At 46.8% G+C, this 24,595-nt stretch overlaps 1 protein-coding gene across 5 annotated transcripts in view; it reads right to left on the bottom strand.

Moving 5' to 3' along the window:
- Positions 1-18,458, bottom strand: part of EXOC2 (exocyst complex component 2) — a 155,895-nt gene extending 137,437 nt beyond the window's left edge. The window contains exon 1 of one of the 5 annotated variants that reach the window (XM_081247054.1): positions 18,368-18,458. The gene's annotated coding sequence lies outside the window, so the exon portion shown is untranslated. Of the gene's footprint in view, positions 1-3,096; positions 3,120-3,200; positions 3,306-17,264; positions 17,348-18,162; positions 18,254-18,367 lie in introns of those variants that run through there. The other 4 variants (XM_081247053.1, XM_081247056.1, XM_081247055.1 and 1 more) reach the window with 4 other exon arrangements.
- Between the last annotated feature and the right edge of the window lie 6,137 nt (positions 18,459-24,595).

Raw genomic sequence — 24,595 nt, 5'->3', positions numbered from 1 at the left:
ATTTATTTTATTTTTTTAAAACAATAAAAATTTATTGACTATCTACTAACCTTACATCACAAGGCATTATGTCATAAGTAGGGTTTGTATATGGAGAAAAATACAATCGTAATAAATTGTTTTGCATTTTTATCTTGCATTTAAAGTCTACAAAAATGCCGATGAGGTCAAGGATTTTAAAATGTTAAAAGCAGTTTTTTAAAAAAATCTTCACAAACAGCTTTGAAAATATTCACCAAGCACTTTTGTATAACTCAGAAGTCAGAAAGTAAACAGCTTCACAAAGCTTAAACTATAACTCTGAAATGGTTATGCATTATTAATTTTAAGACACCACTTTTGAAATACTTCTGAAAACTGTTTAACCGTCCGGTATTATAACCCTTAGGGCACTACTGGATCAGAATCTATTCAAAACCGAAAGAGAATGCAGGAGCTAGAGTTCCTGTGACTTGCCTAGGTCTTTTGTTTCTGTGTTCTTTCCACAACACCATGAATGGAATTCAGAAATCAGCAAAACAAAATAAATTAACAAAGTATTTTGATCACCAAATCTAGTAGGAAATTATTCATTACTGATGGAAATACAGTCATGGGAATTTACTGAGTCGGCAAAAATAAAGGCTGCCAAGTTAGTGGTTTATCTTATTGCTTGAGCCATTAAAGAACGAAAATTCAACGTGAAAGAATATGAACGTCCCTTCTTCATGAGATTTTAACTCACTGTACTAGCCCTTTATAACCCCTTCTTCCTCTTCTCAAAATAATGAAGCAGTAAGAATTATTTTCTAAATGGAATACTGGAATACTACGGGGAAAAAAATGGAAACTTGGTTTATATAAAAGTTATCCTGGAACACATCAACTTGACTATTTCTTCGAATCCTTGTGTGAATAAGAAGCATTATTAGCAAGCCTCACGAATAACCAATTCAAACTTTGTAGATGATAAATCTAAACCCATGAGTATACACTAACATACTTTGACGAAATACACACAACTTGACAAGGACTATGTAACACGAAATGCTAAACACCTTCTGTGCTTCAGGTATCATACTGAGCTCTCTAAATTAAGAAAAATCCCGGGCTTCCCTGGTGGCGCAGCGGTTGAGAATCTGCCTGCCGATGCAGGGGACACGGGTTCGAGCCCTGGTCTGGGAAGATCCCACATGCCGCGGAGCAACTAGGCCCGTGAGCCACAATTACTGAGCCTGCGCGTCTGGAGCCTGTGCTCTGCAACAAGAGAGGCCGTGATAGTGAGAGGCCCCGCGCACTGCAATGAAGAGTGGCCCCCACTTGCCACAACTAGAGAAAGCCCTCGCATAGAAATGACGACCCAACACAGCCATAAATAAATAAATAAATAAATAAAATTTAAAAAAAAAAAAAAAAAGAAAAGAAAAATCCCTCAGAAAATGTTTATATTTCTTTTTTAAAAAAGCGAAGTTACCATTTTACACAGTAGCATTTTATAATAAAATACTGACCAAATTGTTTCAGGATTCAAAATTATTTTTATTTGTTACAATCCTTCCCCCCCCAAAAAAAAAGAGTTGAGTTAGAAAAGCTTTTTCTTGTTGGCACCTTAAAAAGCAAGAAAAAACTGACACTGAACATAAAAATCAACTATCCAACTCTCTTCACCAATGATTTTTCATGAAAGCTTTACAAAGGAAGAGGCTCAACGAAAGGTACACCTGTATAAGCCAGTAAGGGTGCAGACTTTCAACCCAATTAGCTCAGGGTCTGTGTGCATTTTGAAAAGCCTGTAAGCTTTATGAAAAACAAAACCAGGCCAAGATGGCGGAGTAGGAAGACCCTGACCTCACCTCCACCAAAGGGCGCAAGAAACTGCAACTACATACAGAGAAACTATTGATGAGAAAACCAGAAGACTAGCAGAAAAGATCTTCTGTAACCAAAAACATAAAGAAGGAACCACAGAGGACAGGTAGCAAGAGTGTAGATCTGGTGCAGTTAAGACCCACAGAATGGGGTCCCCAGGTGGGCGACTCACAAACAGGGTAATCACAACTTCAGAGGTTCTCACCAAGGAGAGTGTGGTCCAAGCCCCAGGTCGGGCTCCCAGCCTGGCGCTGCTACACCAGGAAGACGCCGTAGCCCCCAGGTCGTTTGGCTTTATGATCATGGGGGTTACTTTTGGGCGTGCCAGAGGGCTGTGGGAAATACAGACTCCACTCTCAAAAGGGCGCACACAGCATCTCACAAGGACCCTGGATCAGATCTGCCTGCTGATCTTGGAGAAACTCCCAGAGAGGGAAGAGGCAGCTGGAGCTCACCCTGGGACCACAGACCCTGGGGCCACAGACCCTGGGGCCACAGACCCCGGGGCCACAGACACTGGCAGCAGCCATGTGGGGGAGCTCATGCTGTCAGGAGGACACTGGTGCTGGCAAGGGCCATTTTGGAACCCGTCCTCTAGCTCATTAGTGTGGACCCGGCACCGCCCACCAGCCTATGGGCACCAGTACGGAGTGGCCTCAGGCCAAGCAACTAGCTGGGCAGGGACACAATCCCACCCACCAGCAGGCCTGCTGCCTTCATACCCCCTGACCCCCCAGCCATCCCAGGACCCAGCCCTGTTCACCAGAGTCCAGGACCCAGCCTGACCCACGAGTGGATGGGCACCAGCCCTGGGACCCCGTGGGCCCCAACTCCAGCCACTAGGGAGCAGACACAAGCTCCAGGACCACCAGCCTGCCGTGTCAGGATCCAGCCCACCCACTAGCAGGCAAGCACCAGCCCCAGAACCCCCTGGGCCCCAGCCCTGCCCACTGCAGGCCAACACCCACTTCGGAATACCCTGGACCCTGCAGCCAGCCATGTCAGTAACTGGTCCCACGCACTGCTGAGGGGACATCAGCTCAAGGACCCCCCCCAGGACCCTGCAGAAGACACTCGGGAACCTGGCTCTGCCCACCAGTGAGCTGGCACTAGCCCCAGCACCTCCTGGGCCTTGGCTGTGCCCATTAGCAGGGCACCACCAGCTCTGAGACATCTTGGACCCCTCGGCCTCAATCCTCACCTTCCCTGCTCCTCCTCCTCCCTTGAAAGGGGCTTCGGGGTTCCCACCTGGATTGAGAAAAGGAAAGGCACGTCCATCGCAGAAACCCGTGAACAGTCCAACTGCACGAAGGGATTAAAAACCGTCCCTCAGGGCAAGGAGCCACCTTCACCTTTAACAGCAGGCGTCCACACACAGCCGCCTCAGTCAGGACGCCCGTGGCGCTGAGGCCCCAGGCTCTCCGTGTACCAGGGCACCTAGCTGTGTGCTCTGCAGCCTCATCTACAGGTGTCACAGGTGCCGTGTGCTCCGCAGTGTCACCTAACACGTAAATGACACAAGGGACACCTTACCATGTTTGTAAATACAAACCTACACCAGTTTCAGGCTCCTTAGTATTCCACCGTATGGATGTATAATTAACGTGGCACTGCGATGGCTTCCAATTTTTTCCTATTGGGCCATGACAATGGACACTTGACTGCAAAAGGTTTTTGCACACTTACCCAATTATTCCCTTTGGTTACATTCACAGAGGGGTCGCGGGCCACAGGATGTACAGTTCAGAGCCTCTAACGTGAGAACCAAACTGGCCTGCGGTGCTATCAGCACGTCTCCCACGAGCAACAGTGGGGGTCAGAACCCGTGTACTCTGCAGTGATCTGACAAGCAAAACAAAATAAACGGTTCCAACTTGCACTGTTTGTAAATTCCGTTTTCATCACCTTTGCATCTTTTTATTAGGCTTAATTGCCTTAGCTGTAAGATCTCTAGTGGGAAGGTTCACCCTGTGTCCACTGTCCCCACTGTCCCAATCTTCCCAGTTATCACGGTCTTTTCACATTGGTTACGGTGCTCTTGGGCCTCGGGAAATTTTGAGTCTTTTAACATCAAACCCATTGACCTTTTCTTCGCCACTCTAGAGTCACGCATTCAAAGTCATGTTCCTGGTAGTTTAATGCTGGTTTAATCTTTATGATTATTTACCTCATTTGGAATCCAACTGGAGTACTGAGAATAGCGGTGGACCACAATACCATCTCACTGAGTAACCCACTGTTTTCTCCATTGATCTGAAATGCCACTTTTATCTCTGACAAAAATTCTCATTTTGAGTCTGTTTCTGGACCCTCTATATTTCACCCCACTGATCTACTTTGCACCTATGGCATAACTGAATTTTATATTATAATCAATTATCTGATAGGACAATTAATCTTTTTTTTTCTTTTTTTTTTTACGGTACGCAGGCCTCTCACTGCTGCGGCCTCTCCCGTTGCGGAGCACAGGCTCCGGACGCGCAGGCTCAGCGGCCATGGCTCACGGGCCCAGCCGCTCCGCGGCATGTGGGATCCTCCCGGACCGGGGCACGAACCCGTGTCCCCTGCATCGGCAGGCGGACTCTCAGCCACCACGCCGCCAGGGAAGCCCAGGACAATTAATCTTTAACAAGTTCTCTTAGCCATCTCTCAGAGATATTGGTCTAGATGAACTCTAAAATATTTTATTTGATTCTAAAACTAACCCTACTAGAATTCTGATGGGAATTATCACCACCCTGACATACTCTATTTATACTTTTTTGTCTATCTCTACTGACTAGAGTATAAGTTCCAGTAGGGAAGGGGTTTTTGTCTGTCCACACACTGCTGTACACCCAGAACTTAGAACAGTATGTCATACAACTGATGCTTAACACATATTCGTTAAATGAACAAATGTATAAATTACAAAGAATTTCTGGATAATTTCAGGACATTTAAAATAGCTACAACATTGAATCTTCCCACTTACTCATTTTTTATGACTGTCAATAAACTATTCAGCTCTGTTCACAGGGAGAGTTCATGTAACTTATCTAAAACCAACTTATTGAGCCTCTCTCAACTGAAATAATTTCCCAAAAGACCTTCTATGTTTTCTCTGCAGAAAATTTCATCACCTTCAAATACTGTTTACAGCCTTGGCTCTTACTCTTCACTATTTGTGTCACTTATTTCAGTTGCCTTATTGCATTTGCTGTAACATCCCAACCAGTGCGAACTGTGGTATTCGCGAGCACAGGTGTGACCGTAGCAGGCAAGCCTCTAGAGCAACGCTTCTCCACCTGTTTGCCTTCCTACCCCAGGAGGAGCCTTTCTATTTAGGTCTTTTTCCCAGTCACCCCCAAGAAGTTTCAATATCATAATGTAAAACCTGTATTAGGTACTGTATGTCTATCTGCACTTTATACATAAAGGTTAAGATGTTTCTGTCCCCTCAAGAGCTAATTTTCAGTTATTGCTCCTGTTGAGAATACATGCTCTAGCATTTCACCACTAAGATGTCTGCTATTGATATTATGTAGTTATCTTACAGAAAATATCTTTATTCTTATTTACTGAAAGTCTATTTTTTAAATCAGAAATGAAGTTTTAATTTTATCAAATATTTTTTCAGCATCTTTGAAGATAATTTTTTTTTTACTTATTAATACAGCGAATTGAAATATGTTTCCTATTAATGAATTAGTGGGCATTCTAGGAATAAACATTACTTGGTTCCATTTTACTAGCCCTTTAGGTATTCCTGGATTTGATTTGCTAATACTTTATTTAGAAGTTCTACGTCTTTAATCCTATTTACAATTAGTCAGAAATTATCTTCTCTTTTACTCCATTGCCTGTTTGCTGTAGTAGCAGGAAGCACTCAGCAGTTTACAAACATTATTAAGCATTTACTGTATCCAGAGTGCTATTGCTACCTTATAGAAAGAATCTGAAGTTTTCGATACTTGTCATCTTATAAATAGTACAGGAATATTGTTCCTTGTAGGTTTCCTATTACTGGCCTATAAAACCATCTCATTCTAGTACCACGCTGGGTATGATTATTTGGGAATTTGCTTAATGATTATGGGTATTTTATAAATCTTCAGACAATTTTAGTATATTTTTCAGAAAGTCAGGTATTTTGTTCTGATTTTCAAGTTTAATATCATACTATTTTCTTCCATAGCTATCATTTTATTACTTTTTTCACTTTCTTGAGTATCTGTAAATATTTTTTCATGGTTAGACTGGTCAATATTTTGTTTTAATGACCTTTTATAATAACAGTCCTTGATGTAAGCTATAAAGTCTACCTTCTTTTTCAGGAGCACTGTTACTAATTCATTACTGACAGCTTCAACATGTATTAATTCCTCTTCCTTGCATTTTATTTTGCTTTTCTTTTTCTATCTGTCTGGACTAAACACTTAGTTCATTTGTTCTAATCCAATATAATTCTTACTCTTGGTCCCCCGCAAGGGTAAGGCTTTTTTCCTCTAGCTTACTTCAAGATTTCCTCTTTTTGATTTTCTGCAGTTTGAATATAATACGATTAGAGGCAGATTTTCTAGTACTGATCCTACTTGATATTCTCCGAGCTTCCTGGATCTGCCGTTTGTTGTCTAGTGTTAACGTTGGAAAATTCTCAGTCATTACTGCTTCACATCATTTGCACGGAGAGGGTGCAAATGAAGACTCACCCACCCTGTCCCCCAGAGTCCCACCTGACACCCCATGATCATCCCCCCACCCTGTCCTCCACCCTGCCCCCTAAACTGTACACTGAATAAGAAAAAAGAAAAAACAATTTTATAGAGAAAAAAAAAGAGAAAAAAATCACAAAAAGGAAAGAAGCCACCTGTGGGCCAAGTCCCTCTCACCAAGCATCAGCTCCCTAGGTAAAAGATCCAAGACCCTCACACAGGAGCCTGGAGCTTCCTAACGGTGGTTCCTTAAGCAAGAAATGAGCCAATAGTGGCTGGAGATAATCCGCAGTGATTTTCTCACTTTTTGGTCACAAGAACCCTTTACTCTTTTTTTAAAAAAAGAGGGGGGGGGGCTTCCCTAGTGGCGCAGTGGTTGAAAGTCAGCCTGCCGATGCAGGGGACACGGGTTCGTGCCCCGGTCCGGGAAGATCCACATGCCACGGAGCGGCTGGGCCCGTGAGCCATGGCCGCTGGGCCTGCACGTCCGCAGCCTGTGCTCCGCAACGGGAGAGGCCACAACAGTGAGAGGCCCGCGTACAGCAAAAAAAAAAAAAAGGAGAAAAAAAGAATTATTGTACCAAGGTCCCTGATAAAGAACAGTCCTCAATGGGTTTGGTTAGGACTGCATCATATTCTTTTCTGTACTCCCAGCACCCAGCCCAGGGCCAGAACAACATGGACACTTGGCAGATGGTGGCTGGGAAAAGAGACCAGGGAACACATGGGCTCACTGGCACTCTCTTCTTCTGGCTCTTCAAGGACAGCAGCAAACCTCAGGCCATGTGGGATTCCAGCTATGAGACACCACCGAGAGGTGGCCTTTGAGAGGGATGTCGACCTGATTTGTCCCACTGCAGGACAAATGCCATTCCTTGATTCTGTGCTGTATCCCATTGGTTGTTTTTTTTTTTTTTTTTTTTTTTGCAGTACGCGGGCCTCTCACTGTTGTGGCCTCTCCCGTTGTGGAGCACAGGTTCCGGACACGCAGGCTCAGCGGCCACGGCTCACGGGCCCAGCCGCTCCGCGGCATGTGGGATCTTCCCGGATCGGGGCACGAACCCGTGTCCCCTGCATCGGCAGGCGGACTCTCAACCACTGCGCCACCAGGGAAGCCCTCCCATTGGTTTTTTAAACCAATAACTCTGTGCCACAATAGCAAGCACCAAAAACTACTATAGAAACTGAGTCCTCTAACTGTATCGTAAAAGTTTACTCGATCCGCCTATGACAGCTCCTCTGGCCACCCAGCCCAGAGGCGCTCACTTTCCAGGCAGGTTATAGTTCACGCCACAGGAAGGAATCAGAGGTGAATGCAAATTAACTACCAAGACCCGTGCAGAACAACTCCTCTTCTTGGGCTGCCTCTGGGAGGGGTGGCCTCCAATTGTAATGCCCAAGAGGTGAAAAGTTTCCTATTCTATTACCACTTCCATAAAGAATTACCTGAAAATCAGAAATCTAATGTGTACGGTCAGATCTTTAATACTGAGTCCCCTTTTCCCCAAAAATCCTTAAAATGTTTAAACCAAAATGAGTTTTACCCCTCATAAATCTCTGATTAGAAAAAATATTTATTTTTCACCATCTTTTATTTCTACAAAAACCAAGCCCAAACTGATTTAAGTTTGATTTTTCAGTTTAAAAAATCCACACATAAAAAAACGGAGCAGTACTGAGAATATAAAAAATATTCCCAAAAAAACCCACAAAAGATTCCAACTCTTCAGGTCTAAATAATGTAAAGTCCAAACAAAGACAGTAATTTTTCCCTTAGGCTTAAAGACGACTTTGTCTGCAACAGAGAAGCATTTGGAGATGCTATTTTTAAAAACGCTGCCAAGGTACTGTGGCTCTACAGACGCTTTTCTCTGCCCTGCAAAGGACGCGCTGCTCTTGTGGGCAGTTTCCACTCCAGTGGCCCCTTTTCCTGCTTCCCTGCTCAGGGCTCATTCCTGGAGGACTCAGCCCAGTAAATTCGAAGCAAGAAATGGGGAGACTAGGTCCAATCAGGATTTATCCACTCAGAGTTCAAACAACCGGTTAGCAATGACACTGATGACACTGTGCAACTCAGGACCCTCCAGGACTGCTGCGGCAGAGGGGTGGGTGACAGGCAGTACACAAGTGGCACTTCTATCAAAGATAAGCCTAGAGCATTTCACAGCTCCTGTTAAATATTTGTTTCCAAAACATAAGTTCAATTTTATTTTTAATGATTACTTGACTGTAGCATCTATTTATCAGTGTTTTCTCTCTCTACATAATTTTCATTTGTTACGTAAAAGACATAATGAAATTACTAACACTACACACATTTTGCCATAATCAACACACAAGGTTACATATTTTATGATTCCATTTATATGAAAATTCAGAACAAGTAAAGCCGTAGAGACAGTAAGTAGATTAGTGGTGGCTAGAGGAGGGGAACGGAAAAGGATTGATAGTGGAGTGATGAAAGTGTTAGAGAATTAGATTGTGGTGATGTGTACAGGACTTTGTGACTATACTGATTTTACTTCAGAATTCCTAGGAGCATTAGATTATCATTATCACCACAAACACAGAACCTCCCAAAAATGGACACAAGAGGAAATACAGGATGGCAGTATTCTTTTTTTAAAAGCATTTGACACTACTAAGTTCTAAAATCTTCTGATACAAGATCAAATGAGATTAAGGAAGGCCAAGGCCAGGACTGAAAGGGAGCAAGGGAGAGGAGGAAGGCTTTACCCTCCCAGCTCATTTACTGAAACCCAGGGTTAAAATCAGCGGGAAAAGCAGTCGAACAAACAATAAGCCACCTATATTAGCCCCTCTGGAAAGCGTCAGTGGCCTAGCCTTTCCAGTCCTGAACAGGCATCAGCAACACCAACTCCATTCCAGCAAGACTGTTGGGAAGACAGGGAGAGGAAGAAGTAAACAATGGAAAATCCCAATGACATCAACAGTCCACATGTGCTCACTTTAAGTCACAAGATATTTAACCATCTCTATGAGAATGTTCAGGAATGAGAGAGGAATGAAATCAAGAAACTAAGCTATTTATAATGAAAGAATTAGGGAAAAAAGGGGCTTCCCTGGTGGCGCAGTGGTTGAGAGTCCGCCTGCCGATGCAGGGGACACGGGTTCATGCCCCGGTCCAGGAAGATCCCACGTGCCGCGGAGCGGCTGCGCCCGTGAGCCATGGCCGCTGAGCCTGCGCGTCCGGAGCCTGTGCTCCGCAACGGGAGAGGCCACAACAGGGAGAGGCCCGCGTACAGCAAAAAAAAAAAAAAAAAAAAAGATATGATCCTAAATTTATATTATTGCATGAAAACAAAGTTTCATTTGTCTCATTTAAAAAAAATTAACTGAGTAAATTTAAAGATCCTATTGGCTTTATTCAACAATTCATGAATTGGGCAACACCCCATCTAGCAAATAGAAAGGCGGTCCTCCTCCGAGCTGTACCCAGTGGAAGACTTCTGCAGGCAGAAGGGGCTGGATAAAGAAGTTACCAGCATAGAGCTGTTTCAGGCAAGGTCACCTTCCTCCGGGGAACAGCAGGGATTACCTCACTGTCCTGACCAGGCAATTTCAGACTGACTGGTTAAGACTATCTTCCTGGGAAAGCCTGAAACTGCAATTAAATTAGGTATTAAAGTCTCAGTTTGGTGACATGGGTTTTAGCACAAGTGCTTCCATTTGGGGCCTGTTGTCTCTTTTTTTAATGGTCTCGACTTGTCAGATCTTTACTATGAAATAAGCCAATATGACTGCTGACAATATAATAACTACAGTAAACAGGCATGCCAAAATCAACGTAGATTTTCACAAAAGGTCAAGGAATCAACTGTCAGCTTAAATTGGTTACTTTTATTAAAATTGTTATACATGACAGGATGTCACTTAACTCCCAGATTCCTTTACATAAGCAGAGCTGGATTAATTTGACCCAAATTTTGTATAATAGGTTTCCCAATTTCTAAAAATGCATCAACTTTGTCACTTATCTTGAAATTTCTGCTTTACTTCCCTAGCTCTATCTCAAAAGAAACGTCTCCAAGGCCACATACCTTGGCACAGCGAAAGCAAAATCACCCCAGCACTCAGCAGTGCCGTGAGCCTCGGGGATCAAACAGGGAGACAGCGCAGGGGGAGGCTGCAGCCCAGCTGGGAGGGATCGAAGCTGCTCGTGCTTAGGAGAAACTCTGGGCACAACCGGCATCCGAAAGAAAGTAAAGTAAACAGGCGTGCTCTCTCCCATCCACCCTGTTAGCAGCCTCTCGGCTGAGGGAGACCACACACTCGGACCACACAGCGCCGGCTCAACTCGCACGCAACGTCCAACAGCTGTCACTCGGGGCCGGGAGGGGAGGGGGGAGGGGGGAGGGGGAGGGGGGGAGGGGAGGGGAGAGGAGAGAGGTGGGAGGGGGGAGCGGAGGGGGGAGGGGGAGGAGGGAATGGAGAGCCAGAAAAGGAGAGAGGCAGGACAGCGAAGAGTGGTTTCCCTGAGAAAACAAGCCAGTCCCGGCCTTGTGTGGCCTTGACCTGTACTCCCCCAACCAATTTAGTAGCTGATGAAGGATTAACAAAGCATCCATTTAACATCAATTAACCTCCTATCCATCACAGCTCAAAAGAGAAAATTACCATTATAAAAGCATTTCATTAAAATAAAGACAAACGTATTTTCTTATAATCTATAATATATACTTAAATAAATGCATTTTCTTTTAGATTTATATTACGTTGGTTTTAACCCGCCTGCCTCTTTTCCTTTAATGAAGTGCACAGCATGAAGTGTTTCTGCAACAGAGGTCAGAAAATTTTAATTTTATAATTTTCCCATATTTCACTGTGGCACAATCTTTAATTTTCCAAAAGACTTACTGATACCAAAAAAAACACAGTAAATTATTTTTTACATAATTTCAGGCTAAATGTACATAGAAAAAAATAACAAGTAGCAGCATTGGGGGGAAAAAACAGAAAACGTAACCACCAAAGTAGCTTTAAAAGGATTAAACCAAAATTTTTTACTATTTTAGTAAGGAAGAATTTTGATTTGAATAGCAGACAAGAAATCTGAACAAAACGAGTGATCAGGTGTTCTTTCACTGTCAGGTACCCAGAGGCCCGCTCAGCTAAAGGGATTAGGCCAGGAGTTGGAAAAACAGAAGTTCTGACTCATTGAGGACTTGGAGAACCTTCAGCAAATAGGCCAAGGAAAGCCTCCTGATGCTGAAGCACTATTTTCTGAGGTCAGGCCGTAGAAAAGTGAGTGCCCCCCCCCAAACCACCAAATCATAATAATAATAAACTCCCAAAACCCCCCCCCCGCCTCCACCCCCATGCTACTCAAATGAGCATCACCGGGGAGCAAATCAGGAAGGCGGACTCTCAGCAGCCCAGTCCAACCCACTAATACACATCTAAGCCATTCTGTGCACAGGAGTGTTTGAGAAGCACTCGGTAGACCTATCCTGCCCAGAGCCACCCTGGATCCAAAGGACCCCCAGAAAAATCTGGTTGCAGAACTGCCTAATGAGTCTGAAAAATAAAATCATACTCAACTAGACTCTTGGGCCACCCACCAACAGACCCAAACTGCAGACTCCACCACATCTTCCTGGAGCCACTTCAACCTATCCTAGGATAGACCTGCCCCACAGGGCAAGGCATGGCAGGGGCAGCTGGCCCCAGAGGGATCTCCCAGAGACCTGGGGAAAAGTCTCAGAGAATGGTGATTTACCTCCTTCTGTCTTCTGTAAACTCTACTGTTCCTGAGCAAGGTCAAGTTCTATCACACTGCCACACCCTTCACCATCTCCGCTCAGGGGCCTTAGACACAAGGTCCTGAACTCCTGTCCAGTGTCCTAAGTTAATCATCTCCCTCCTGCTCCATCTCAAAATCATGGTTAACAAAAACAGAGTCATGCACAAATCTGAAAGAATCCGTGGGGTACCAAGTGTACTAAGGCGGCTCCTGAGGTCTCAGAAGGGATGTCAGCGGAAGAGCTGGACAGACAAGAGATAAAGCATCCTTGCTTTCCCAGCTCTCTCCTTATACCTCTTTCCTTTATTACTCCTATAAAGAAAGTATAACTGAAGTATACTGGGTTTTTTAATGAATATATAAGTTTCAACTCATTTGGGGAAAAAAATCCAATGATTTAAAAAATATAACTGATAGGGCTTCCCTGGTGGCGCAGTGGTTGAGAGTCCGCCTGCCGATGCAGGGGACACGGGTTCGTGCCCCGATCCGGGAAGATCCCACATGCCGCGGAGCGTCTGGGCCCGTGAGCCATGGCCGCTGAGCCTGTGCATCCGGAGCCTGTGCTCCGCAACGGGAGAGGCCACAACAGTGAGGGGCCCGCGTAAAGAAAAAAAAAAAAAAAAAAAAAAAAAATATATATATATATATATATATAAAAAACTGATAAACAGGACTTACTTTTTTTTTTTAATGGGAAAAAAACCTTCACTCCCGCTCCAATGTTTGGAGGTACGGTATTAAAGGGAGAGAAGGTACACAAGGCGACTAGCAGGGAATGCTGGAAGCCAGACAGTCCACAGGGAAAGCCTGACAATTCCACTCTCCAGAGCTCCCACACACCTCATCTATCACATAAATACTTGATTACCCAGCTATTCCCTTAAAACAAGCACTGGATTCCATCTCAATTAGAAGAGTTTATTAAAATGCTCCTTTATTTCCCAGAAACTATAAAATCTCTGCCTCAGCAGGCTAAGTCTCCTCCTAGGGTACAATTACCTTCACTACATTTCAAAGCGAAAAGCTGTGGGTCCAAAGGTGACTGGTCCTCTAACTCATGCCACTGGACACTGATGACATATCAAAAATGAAACAGAACAGTGCAAATCCATCCCCTCCCTCTACCACCACCCTTCAAAAACAGAAACATAAGAACAAAAACCTCAAAGAAGATACACTACTTATTGGAAGGAAGAAGGAGAGTGCTTCATGTCAAAGCACGGCATTATTCGTTTGTCAAGTCTATTGCCAGTTGTCCCCATGTCCTTACCACTTCCTCTCTACTAGATCCACGTGGGGTGGACAAAACATAACTTCTTGATATTTTAGGAAATGTAATTTTTTAGGGAAAAAATGTCCAGGTCCCCCTGGAAAGACAGGTCACCTGGACAATACTGAAAAGGTCATTATCAAATAAAACAGATTTCTATTTGTGTTTAGGGGACCCAGAAGATTTGAGATACATACAGAGACTAGTTACCCAGCACCTCCAAGATGACAGTGTCAGATTCCCATCCCTAAGAAAAACAAAGAGGGGACTTCCCTGGCGATCCAGCGGTTAAGACTTCGCCTTCCAATGCAGGGGGTGCGGGTTCTATCCCTGGTGGGGGAGCTAAGATCCCACATGCCTTGCACCAAAACCAAATGTCAAAACAGGAGCAATACTGTAACAAATTCGATAAAGATTTTAAAAATGGTCCACATCAAAAAAATCTTTAATAGAAAAGAAAGAGAAAAACAAAAAGATGCAGATAAACCGGGATCTGAAACAAGGGAGTACCCTCAGATTGTTCAGTCAAAACAAGTATCTATTAAGCATTCGTTGAATCTCTGGCACTACACTGGGGAAATGACAGGAACAAGACCTAGTGACAAGGGGGTCCCAGGTGACCTTGGCCTTCAGCAGAGTGGTGGGCACCTAACCAGACAGCAGTGGGGTGACTGATGCGGCATATAAACAACTATTTAAGAAATCTGGCTGGGAAGGGAAGGAGAGAGAGAAACTTTAACAGGTGAATGTGAAATCAAAAGAGGATGCTACCTTTTTATTGTTGTTTTTCTATTTTGCTTTGCTGCTGTCTGTCTAAGCACGTTTAAAGGCTGACTGGAAGGAGCCTTTAGCAAGAGAGGAACACTGAGTGAAGTGCACCCAAAGGCAGGAGTGCAGGGGTACAGGGATCCGTCCTGGGGTAAAGGCAACCACTTTCAATGTAACCGGGAGGAGGAAAGGTTCTGGAAGAAAGAGCCCAGGGTTCTCCTCTGAGAGCTCTTATAGTTCTCAGGTGGCAAGATTATCTGCTTAGTAGAGACCGATTATGTGTAAAGATGAGAGGTTTGAGAAGAGTAGAAAATGCTTAAAATAGATTCTTCAGAGAAGCAGCAAGTGGCTAACAAAGAAAACTCTAAAAAACTCTTTGATGGCCACTTGCGAGTGGTGACCACAGATTTATAGGGGTACAAATCTAGACGCTATGATTTTTCCCTTCTAGTCTCAGAACCTCAGGTCAAGCATTTAAAAAAGGCAAAGAGTTGAGATGGTCCAGGACTGAGAATCTGTCAGCCAAATGCCACAGAAAGATGAGGGAGGACACAACTGAGCATCCTGGTAGGAGGGTGACAGGAAATCGGGTAAAGGAGCAGAGGGAGGTAACTGAGTGAGGGTCAGAAAGACAAGAGACTGCCAGCAAAGAGTGGGTGGTCTGAGCTCCTTACTTCAGAGGTGAACCAGTCTCAGGTTGGGGCACCTCCGTCCTGCTCCCCCAGCACCACACCTCTGGCAGCAGCCACCCCTCCGCCGAAGCTCCAGCTGGGGCAGCTCTGCTTTCTCCTTTGTCCCCTCCAGCTGTTTAGTTGCCCTTTGGGCCTCACTATCCCGTTTGTTCCCTCACTCTGCCCACACCTCTGCAAGTAGTTTCTTTATTTAAATCTCAGTATTTGAACCATCTGGCATGAATTCTGATTCCTGACACCCTGACTTACCCAGATATGTCAATCACATGGGGCTTTCATTAAAATTAAACTAACACCAAATATTCCTTGCTTTTTTTCTTGTTTTGTCTTTCAGTAAAATTATAATACAACAAAAGTTAAAATCATACACCCCGCACTTTACAAGCGGATATGGCCGTAAACAATGCACCAAAGCTTACAGATGAAACTACAGGTCAACCCTGTCCAAAGTGGCACAGCTAGCAAGTAGCAGAGGCAGAGCTCAGTCAGCGCTGCACAAGGACTTCTGAAAGCGAACTTGTTGTGCCAGACAGAACCCCAGGTCGTGCCGAGGATCCGCCTCGCGCAGCTTACATTCTAACTAAGATCCAGGTTTCCTAAGTCCCAGTGTCCACTGCTCTTTCCATACTGGCACCAAGACTGACTGTAAGTGGGAAACAGTAAGTAGAAGGAATTACTCAAACCTAAACCGAAAATTAAGCAAACTGTATAGTCCACCCCAGTCTTAACTGCTACCAACAGTATTAAAGGATGTTAATGAAGCTTTTGAGCAAACCTAATACAATGTTCCAGGAAAAAAAAGCCTCGTAAGTCAGTTCCAAACTCCTCTGCCTGAAGTTCAAGGAACTCCATAATCCAAAATGCACTCACTTCCCAGCCTATGGGCCTCTGTTTCTCATAAGCCACCCAGACGTTCACGTGCCTTCTCTCGGAAGGGCCACATCCTCCCCCATCAAGGTCTGATCTCCATGAAGCCTTCCCAATTGCTCCAACCCCAAAAGATCCTTCCCACCTCTGAACTTACACTGAATACTGCAGCTTAGTTCTTGGCTATTTAATGGAGAGGGCAAAAATATCTCCTTTCTGAATACAGACTAATTTTATTTCTAACATGTGTCAGGCATATGCTAAAATTGGGATACAAAAATGACTAAGGCTAATCCCTGTCTGGCAAGAGCTTAGTCTTCTGACAGACGTGTAAATACCACCAATAGCTACAACCCCTAAGATACCACAGGACAGGACAAGCGCTAAGTGGTTATAGGATTCACTGAGTTGGAAAATTTCAAAGCAGGAAGAATTCTGAGATAATCTAGTTTTATGTATTCTCAGGTACAAAAGGAAACTGAAGCCCAAAAAGGCTGTTAAGTAGCTCAGCCCACGCTACAAAGCGGGTGGTGGTAGCACACGGACCAGTAAACGGTGCTTCGACTCCATAATTTTCAAACTGAGGTCTAAGGATGCCTACAGGTGTGTCCACAGAGGTGCATCATTTCTCTACAATTACTGTAAGCTTGTGTTTCTATCAACAATTCTTTCCAATCGGCATAAACACGCACAGAATCATGTGACTGTAGCTAATAACACTTCCACCATGCGGTCTCACCAGGCACTCCCGGGGATCCAGCAACACCTGCCCCAGGGTCTGAGAACAATCAAGGTCCTAGCATACTGCTCAGCAGAGTGATGGACGTTACTTCCCACCCCAGTCAATTTACAATCCTTTCTACCCAACACGGGCCTAAACCCCACGCACTCTAAGCTCTACTCTGTGGCAGGCGCTGAACTAGGAGCCCTGGCGAGATGGCAGGAGTAAGGTGGAGAACGGGTGAGCAGTAATGAAGAGGCTAACTGCACAACCAGCATGTCCTACATGGCCTCAGGTTGCCGGGCCCAGCACTGGAAACTGTCCGAAGTCCTTTATTAAAAGGCTGCCTGTGCAAAAATTTTAAGTACCAGTCCCCCCTCCCATTAGAGTCATACAGCACGGGCTCTCCAATATTTGTGGGATGAATGAAAATTCGACTTAGCATGCTGATAAACCGTCTTTTAGAGAGAGAACTTTCAACACGATATTCAGCTCGGGAAATTAAATGCCTGACAAGGAAAAAAAAAAAAAAAAACCATTTTCTGAAACTTCCAAGAGTTGTTCCAAGTTGCGCTGGGGGGCCCTCTGTTTAAAACTACTAGACTTCTACTGAACCAGACAGAAGAGAGCATCTAAGTACCAAGCCCGCATCGCCCTCTTTCCATCACCCGCTGGGATCCACCACGTTGGACACACAGGCTCCCTGGGAAGCTTCAGGCTGTCAGTTCCTGTCGTTACACCAAGCCTGCCCAGAATGTAAGCAGAGCATCGTCAGGCGTTCGAGGAGCGGTGCGCACACCCTCAGCGAGAACGAGCTTTTCAATACAGCGCATCCAGGTGACTGACTTAAGCGTTCTAAAACACTTTGTTAGAGCTTTTCTTGCAAGTTTACTCAGATTCATTTAAAAAAAGAAAAGAAAAGAAAGAAAGGCACACGTTTCTCAGACTCGCTAGTAGGGGCGGTCGCCTATTTCCCGTCCGAGAGAAGCGCCTGCGCGCGGTTTCCCGCCCGCCTGAGCACGCCCCGGCTTCACGGGGGGAGCGCCTGCGTCCGGGCGCGGCCGCAACGGCAGCCCGCGCTGAGACTGACGGCTAGGCGCGCCGCCACGATGAGCTCCGTCTCGCCGTCCGTCAAGTGGGGATAACGCAATCGATCCGGAGACACGGCGACGGGCGCCCAGTAAACGCTCGGCGCAGCTCTCCAGTGACGCGACCCAAGAAAACAAGCAACACCGGCCTCTTGACTTCGCTCCCCGCCAGTGAACCCCGCAACCCCACGCAGGGACAGGTAAGCAGGCGCGCCAGGGAGCAGTTGAGGCCAACGGCCACCCGCACCCGAGGCTCGGCGCTCCGAAGGCGCACGCCGGGAGCCGGGGCGGGGCTCCGAGTCCCCAGCAGGGGCCCCGGACGGCGGGGCGGGGGCGGGGCTCCGGGACCCGCGCAGGGGCCCCTCCGCACGGTCTCGGCTGCAGGGGGGCGCGGGGCTGACGGCGGCGGCGGCCGGCCTCAGCCAAGGCCTCACCCCCACACACACCTACCTGCAGGCCCGCACGGACAGGGCCCCGCGCTCGACCAAGGGCTCCCTGGCCGCGGCCGCCCCGCCGCCAACGCCCTCACTTCCGCCGCCGGAGCGCCGAGGGCGTCGATCCGCCGCGCAGTCGAGCGTCGAGCGCCCGACGACCGAGCCCCAGGGGCGGGGTGGGGGTGGGGGCGGGAGTTGGGAGACGGATGGGAGCGGAGGACCTGGCCGCGACCCCGCTTCCTCAGGAGCCTCAGGCTGAGCCACCGCGTCTGGGCGGCAGGCGACGCGCAGGCCGGAACGCCATGGTGCTCGCGGCCGGGAGCCCTGAGCGTGGACAGCGCTCGGGTTCGGTGGGCGGGCGCTGCCGGGCGCCGGCCTCCGAAATAGAAAGGCGGCCCGTCCGGCCCCGGCCTGGGGGAACCGGCTGCCTGACAGGGAGCGGCCGCCGCGGGCCGGCCGGAAGTGACGCGCCACCCCTTGCGCGGCGGGACCGGAAGGGAACGCGCTCTTCCGGCCACTCGGTTTAGTGCGGAAGGAGCCGTGAGTTGTGTGTACCAGGGCTGAGGGCGGGCCGCGCCTCTGCTTCCCCGGCCCTCCTCTCCGCTCGCCTGTGCGGGTTACTCCAGCCGACGAGCCGGCCTGTTTGCTCCGGGGCCTGAGAGTGTGTAGCCGTGGTGGCGGCGATGGAGCTGCACGCTGCGTCCGCCCCTTCGGACGCGGAGGCCGAGGTGCAGCGGGGGGACGGGGCCTTCCCTCCCGGAGGCCTGGCAGCCACTGGGTGGCAAGCGGATTTCCGCAGACCCAGATGCAGATCCGGGTTCGAGTTAGTCTTCCCTGCCTGCAGGGCTCTGGCAGTCATCACTGTGCAGTTGCTCACGTGTCTGATTTATCATCAGGGGCCTTCCCGTGATATCACCTGGGACAGGGACCCGTTTGAGAGTGAAAGAGGTATGACAGAGGGCCAGTACCGCAAGATGCACGGGGTCCGCCCTACTTCACACACCCAGAAGGTGCCACCCTGGTAGAACATTAGAAGGGCCTCAAGGGCACAACTGTAGCTCTGGCCGGGGATAACGTTTTGCGGGGGTGGGATGCAGGGTGTATTGTGAACCTAATACCAGCATACGGTGCTGCGTCCCCAGTAGAGCCCTGCTCCTGCGGCAGGGAAGGATGCTCTGCCAGGGGTCACAAGGTTCCACTGAATCTAAAGACCTCTCCTCCCCTGGGCTCCTCATACAGGCGACAAAAAAAAAAAAAAAAAAGACCCTGATGATCAGTAGGAAATAGGGGCAGGGAGGATTACTTCTGGACTCAGGGCACTCACTGGGCATCTTTTCCGTGCCTGGTGATAGCAGCAAATGGATAACGCAGCACCCCTGGCCTGACAGGGGCATGGCAACCAGGGGCTCAGACCCCACAGTGACGAAGCAAGCAACATCATCAAGCAAGCAACCTAGGCCAGCAGAAGTGCTGGTGGAGAGTGAGGACATCCAGAACGAGTGATAAAGGAGGAAGATACTGAGAACCTCTATGGCCCCAGGACTAACTGCAGCAGGAACCCACAGCTCAACCCATCAGCACTCCTGGTGTGGGTGGAACTCAGCGTGAGGCACTAGTGACAGGACCAGGTGAACACAGCAGGGTGTAGCAGTGCCCACCAGAGCCCACCCATACCCCCTCTGCTGCCCCTCTGCTCTCTGGCACCTGCCGCTGTGCCTTGGGTCTTTCTTCCTGGACACGTGGTAGGCTGGAAGCACTGGAGAGTTTCCTGGCCCAGAAGCAGCCTTCAGCCAAAGACAGGCGAGGAGTTGGTGTGGAGCTCTGGTTGCCTGGCTCCTCGGGCGGCTGGGAGGCACGGTATCCAGCGTGTCCAGAGCTGCCCTCGAGGCTGGGCCCCAGTGCCCCCAGGACCACCTTCACCCACACCTCTTCTCGCTTCCTCCCCTTTCCCACCTGGCCTCCCCATCCCCTCCTAGTGTTTCCTGGTATCACCTCCCAAGTTAAATTCGAGCCTGGAAGCCGTATGGCAGGGTCAGCTTCCGGGGGACTCCCGCCAAGACAGGCATTATCACAGAAAAATAAGCAGCCTATTTTTATTACAATTTGAATACCTTTACGTGTTGAATTGCACACCTATATTAGAGAAATACATCCTGAGAAAAGGTGATATTTAGGACAAACGCTCTTAGTTGTGGGGCTTGGCGTGACTTTGTTTTTCTCCCCTTTACCTCGGAAGGAGTGCTCCTGTGTGCAGTAACTCAGCTTTCCCAGGATCATTCACTTTAAACACAGGAAGCACGAGTCAGCGGCCTGAAGCACAGGTCGGCAGTGGTCCCCCGCCTCACAGTGAAACTGACCCTGTTTCTCGTCTCTCCTTTGCTCTCAGCGATGCATCATTTCCCAAGTCAGGCGATCCTGCCATTAAGCTGGTATGAATGACTCTTGAGGACTCACAGGTCTTTCCTGGATCAAAAAATGACAAATAATACTGGATCCCTGAGACAGAAACACTAGAAGAAGAAAGAGTCTTTTGCTAATATAAAAATTACTGGTAGTGTTTCTTTTTTCTTAAACTTCTGGTCCACATTCTGAAGCCAGCTGGCAAATGTTAGTGCAATACATGCAGAAGCTGGCCGGAAATTAAATCATTAAACCCAAAATTGCTGTAGTAGCTGCTGAGGCAATTAAATATCACTGTATAGCTTGTGTTTTCAATTCTGCATCAGATTTCATTTGTCCTAGAGAGGAAAAAATAACTTTGAAACATGGAATTCCTTTGTTTTCAGTCTTAGCAAACATTATGATGGCACAGTTCCCCATTCTGTAGATTTTTTTTTTTACATTAAGTGAACACCTGAAGTGTTTCATGCTACGTGGTATACCAGTCTGTAATGGACCATAGTTAGTACAGACTCTAATCCTCAAAACAACTATATTTTGCCAGATCTAGTGATCCTTTTTACCAAAGACTGACAGTGGTTTGATGTGTTCACGCACAGCTTAACAAAGCCCCTTGATGGCAAATTCCTGTCTCCACTGTGGATACCACGGGGCCTTACACGGCGGGTACTCAATACATCAGGCGAACCACTCAGTAATAGCACTAACCAGAACCTACGTAAGTGTTGAGTGGAAAACGAAAAGTAACAATCACAACAATAGATAATGATAGTGGCAGAGTTGGGGGAGGTGGCTGTTTCCAGCAGGCTATTTCAGAACGTGCTTTATGGTCACTTAGAGGCAAAAATGAGCCCAATTTACTGTGTCGATCTTGACAATGTATGAATTGCTGAGAGGTTTCATCGAATACCACCCAGCTTTGTCATTCTTTGCTGCGGTCTTTTATGGTTTAAGATCACAAGGACAATTTGAAATCCTCCAAGGTTGTAACAGTTATGAGGCTGTTTTAGCAGTTCTCAGATTGGGCCTGTTGGTTAAGGAATCTGGCTACCCTGTACTCCTAGCAGATGCCTTTGTGTGGACTTCAGCACCTGTGTTTCTTGTCAGCTTCAAAGCGCTGTATCTGCAAAGGCCTCAGAATAAATGTCTCCAATTCTACAGCAAAGCAGAGCCCTTGTGTTTTTCTGCTTACCTTCTCTTTGCATATTTTGTTAAGCACCCTGTAAATAAAGCTGGGTCTGCACAAGGATACCGTGTTTCAACAGCGTTACCCCGTTGCTGCCACCAGCACAAAGACGCAGCTGTGTTTATTCCGGGGTCTCTCCCGGCTGTCTGTAGGTGGTCTGGAAGAGGACAGAGATTGAGGACAGTCACCGGCTGCCAGAGAGACATGAGAGGTGTGGCACCTGGCGAGAGGGAACAGGGTTGGAGTGAGGCCTCCCTGCCCCGCTGGGCCCTGCTGCTGCTGAGGTTCTGGGACTAGGACTTTAGACCTCTTTATGTTCTAAATGAAGGACTTATCACTGAATGAAAGGTAGCATTTTAATTTGTTTTAAATTGCTAGGCAGCAGGAGGGGGTTGGGAGCTTTTTTGCTTGTCTTAGGTTCTTGAGTGTGTGTGTTTTGTCTGTTGGGACTTTCCACTTTAAGGTCCCACCTATATGCTTTGCATTTATCAGTAGCCGTAGAAAATGGTACCATGTTCCCAGTTTATTCCACTGATGCGAGACTTGCCCTAACACATTAGGGCTTGGAGCAGCCGGCTGACTGGCCTGCTGCTCTTTGTGCTCTGCTGTAAAGGCAGATGTCGCCAGTTTCGGTTCCACTTAGGCAGGGAGACATGTTGCCGGCCTCTCGGCTGTTGCGTAGGGTTTCAGTCCTCTGGACACTTCTTTATGAAGGCTTCCCGCTTCCCAGGAGTTTTAGGAATGCCTTGCACACATGTGATCTGCCTGGCCTCAGATCTCATTCTTTTTTATTCTAATGTGACACGTTATTTATGAGTCCTTTCATTGGCTCGGCTAACTCCTTGGTTTCCCACCAAGCTGATAAAGGATTTTAAACTCCCTGAAGGCAGTTTTCTCACCCTCTGTTTTCAGTAGATTTCGCCTACATTGCGAACTAAGCTGTACCCCGCTTGGGGTAGTGAATGCGTTCCCGACAGCAACAGCAGGCGTCAGTGTGCAGGACCTGCTCACCACACCCTTGTCCCGGCTCTCAGGCCTGTGCATCCCGGAGGTTGGTCCTGCCCCCCTGCCCCCTGTGAGCTCCTCTGCAAGCAGCTGCTGGTACTTTCCCACCGCCCAGTATCCTGGGCCATCCCCCAGCAAGGCCGAGCTCCCTATATACTATCCGTGGTACAGAGGGATGAGGAGTACACAGAAAATTAAAAGCCAAAGAAAATATCCAGCCCACACTTTAGACAACAGTCTGAACCTTTTTCCTTTCTGACTGGACCCTTATAACAAAAGTGATAACATACAGTTCTGTCCCCAGCCATCTACCAAAGAGAACTGTGTCTATATTAGCACAAAAGATGTGTAAGAGGACATTCACATCGGTGTGTGTGAAATGCCTGTCCACAGTGAAAATAAACACATAAATAGTGGAATATTTATGTCATGAAGTACAGCAGAGCAATGAAAATCTACTCACAGATAATACTGCACAAAAGAAGACAGACACAAAAGAATAAATACTGTATGATTTCAATTATATGGGCAAACAGTAATCTAGGGGTGGAGGTGAGACTGGGACAGGACAAAAAGAAGACTTTGGGGTGCTGGCAATAATTGAATTTACTTTTTAACCTGTGTGATAATACAGGTGCGTTCACTTTGTGACAGTTCATCCAGTTTTTCATTTATGATTTGTTTACCTTCCTGTATGGGGTGTTTTTTTTTAAACCTATGCAGGTCTTGAATAAGTACCTGAATTAAATAAGTACCTGAATTTGAAGAAAAAAAGAAGTGATAACAAAGTATAGCCAATTATTTTTGTGCTCCTGGTGGACTTTGAGCAGTGACATACTAAAAATAAACAAATGTCAATGGTCCCTGAAAAATCAAGAGTTGACTATACTGCTGTTGGTTTAAATACACATAGTTAGATAGATAGGTGATGGGTAAATAGATTGATAGACGGATAGATGGATGGATAGATGGATGGATGGATGGATAGGTAAGTAGAGAGATAGATAGCTAGATAGATTACACTGAGAGTCCAGAAACCCACATTCTGGGCCAGCCTTATATGGACCCTGATCAGGTGCATTCTTTGACCCCTTGAGAGGTCCGGTGATCTCATGTTTGAAAGAAGGTGGTGGGTAGGAGCCACCAAAAAGCCCCTGTAAGCCCTGAACTCATGGCCCTGCTTTCCAGCAAGCGACTGTTCTGCAGTGAATTGGGGCCTTCCTCTGTGCATAGGGCAAGACAGGTGGGGCTGTTAGTGGGGTTTCTCGGAATAACTATATGCCAGTGGTAGCAGGTCACACTAGTTTTTCTTGGTATTCAATTAAAGGGATCTTTTTGTTCTTTGAATTTGTCACCTATAATGCAATCCATTTTAAAACAGAACTTCTTGGTTGCCTTCTCTGAGCTTGAAGCAGATTGTTGATCATTTTCTGTTTCTGTAACTTTTGCCCCCTGTCCTGAATCACGTCCACACCTCCACAGCCCCCAGCCCCCGTGAACTAGTATCTTTGCTTCTTTGTCCCTGGCGGTGGCACTGGAGTGGAGCTGGAGTGGAAAGGCACACTGTAGGAGGTTAGCTGTGAAGTAAAGCAATGAAGAGGAAAACAATACAATGTAAACATGTGGGTTCATTTTCAACGTTGTGTTTTTATTGAATTCCTACTTTTCCATAAAGTAATTCCTTCCAAGCATGGCCACATTTTTTCAGAGCCCAGATGTGTGAGGCTGTGTTGATTTGCATTATTATGCTTTACATATATGTATCATGCTGCATATCCATCCCGCTAACACAGACACTCGAATGCACAGATGTGAATGACAGATTTTCGCCTGTGCGTCTGCTTTCTTTCCAATAAAC

The sequence above is a fragment of the Mesoplodon bidens genome (genome assembly GCF_964165515.1).
Source record: "Mesoplodon bidens genome assembly, chromosome: 10".
NCBI classification, from domain to species: Eukaryota; Metazoa; Chordata; class Mammalia; order Artiodactyla; family Ziphiidae; genus Mesoplodon; species Mesoplodon bidens.
This window is presented reverse-complemented; position numbering and strand designations above follow the sequence as displayed.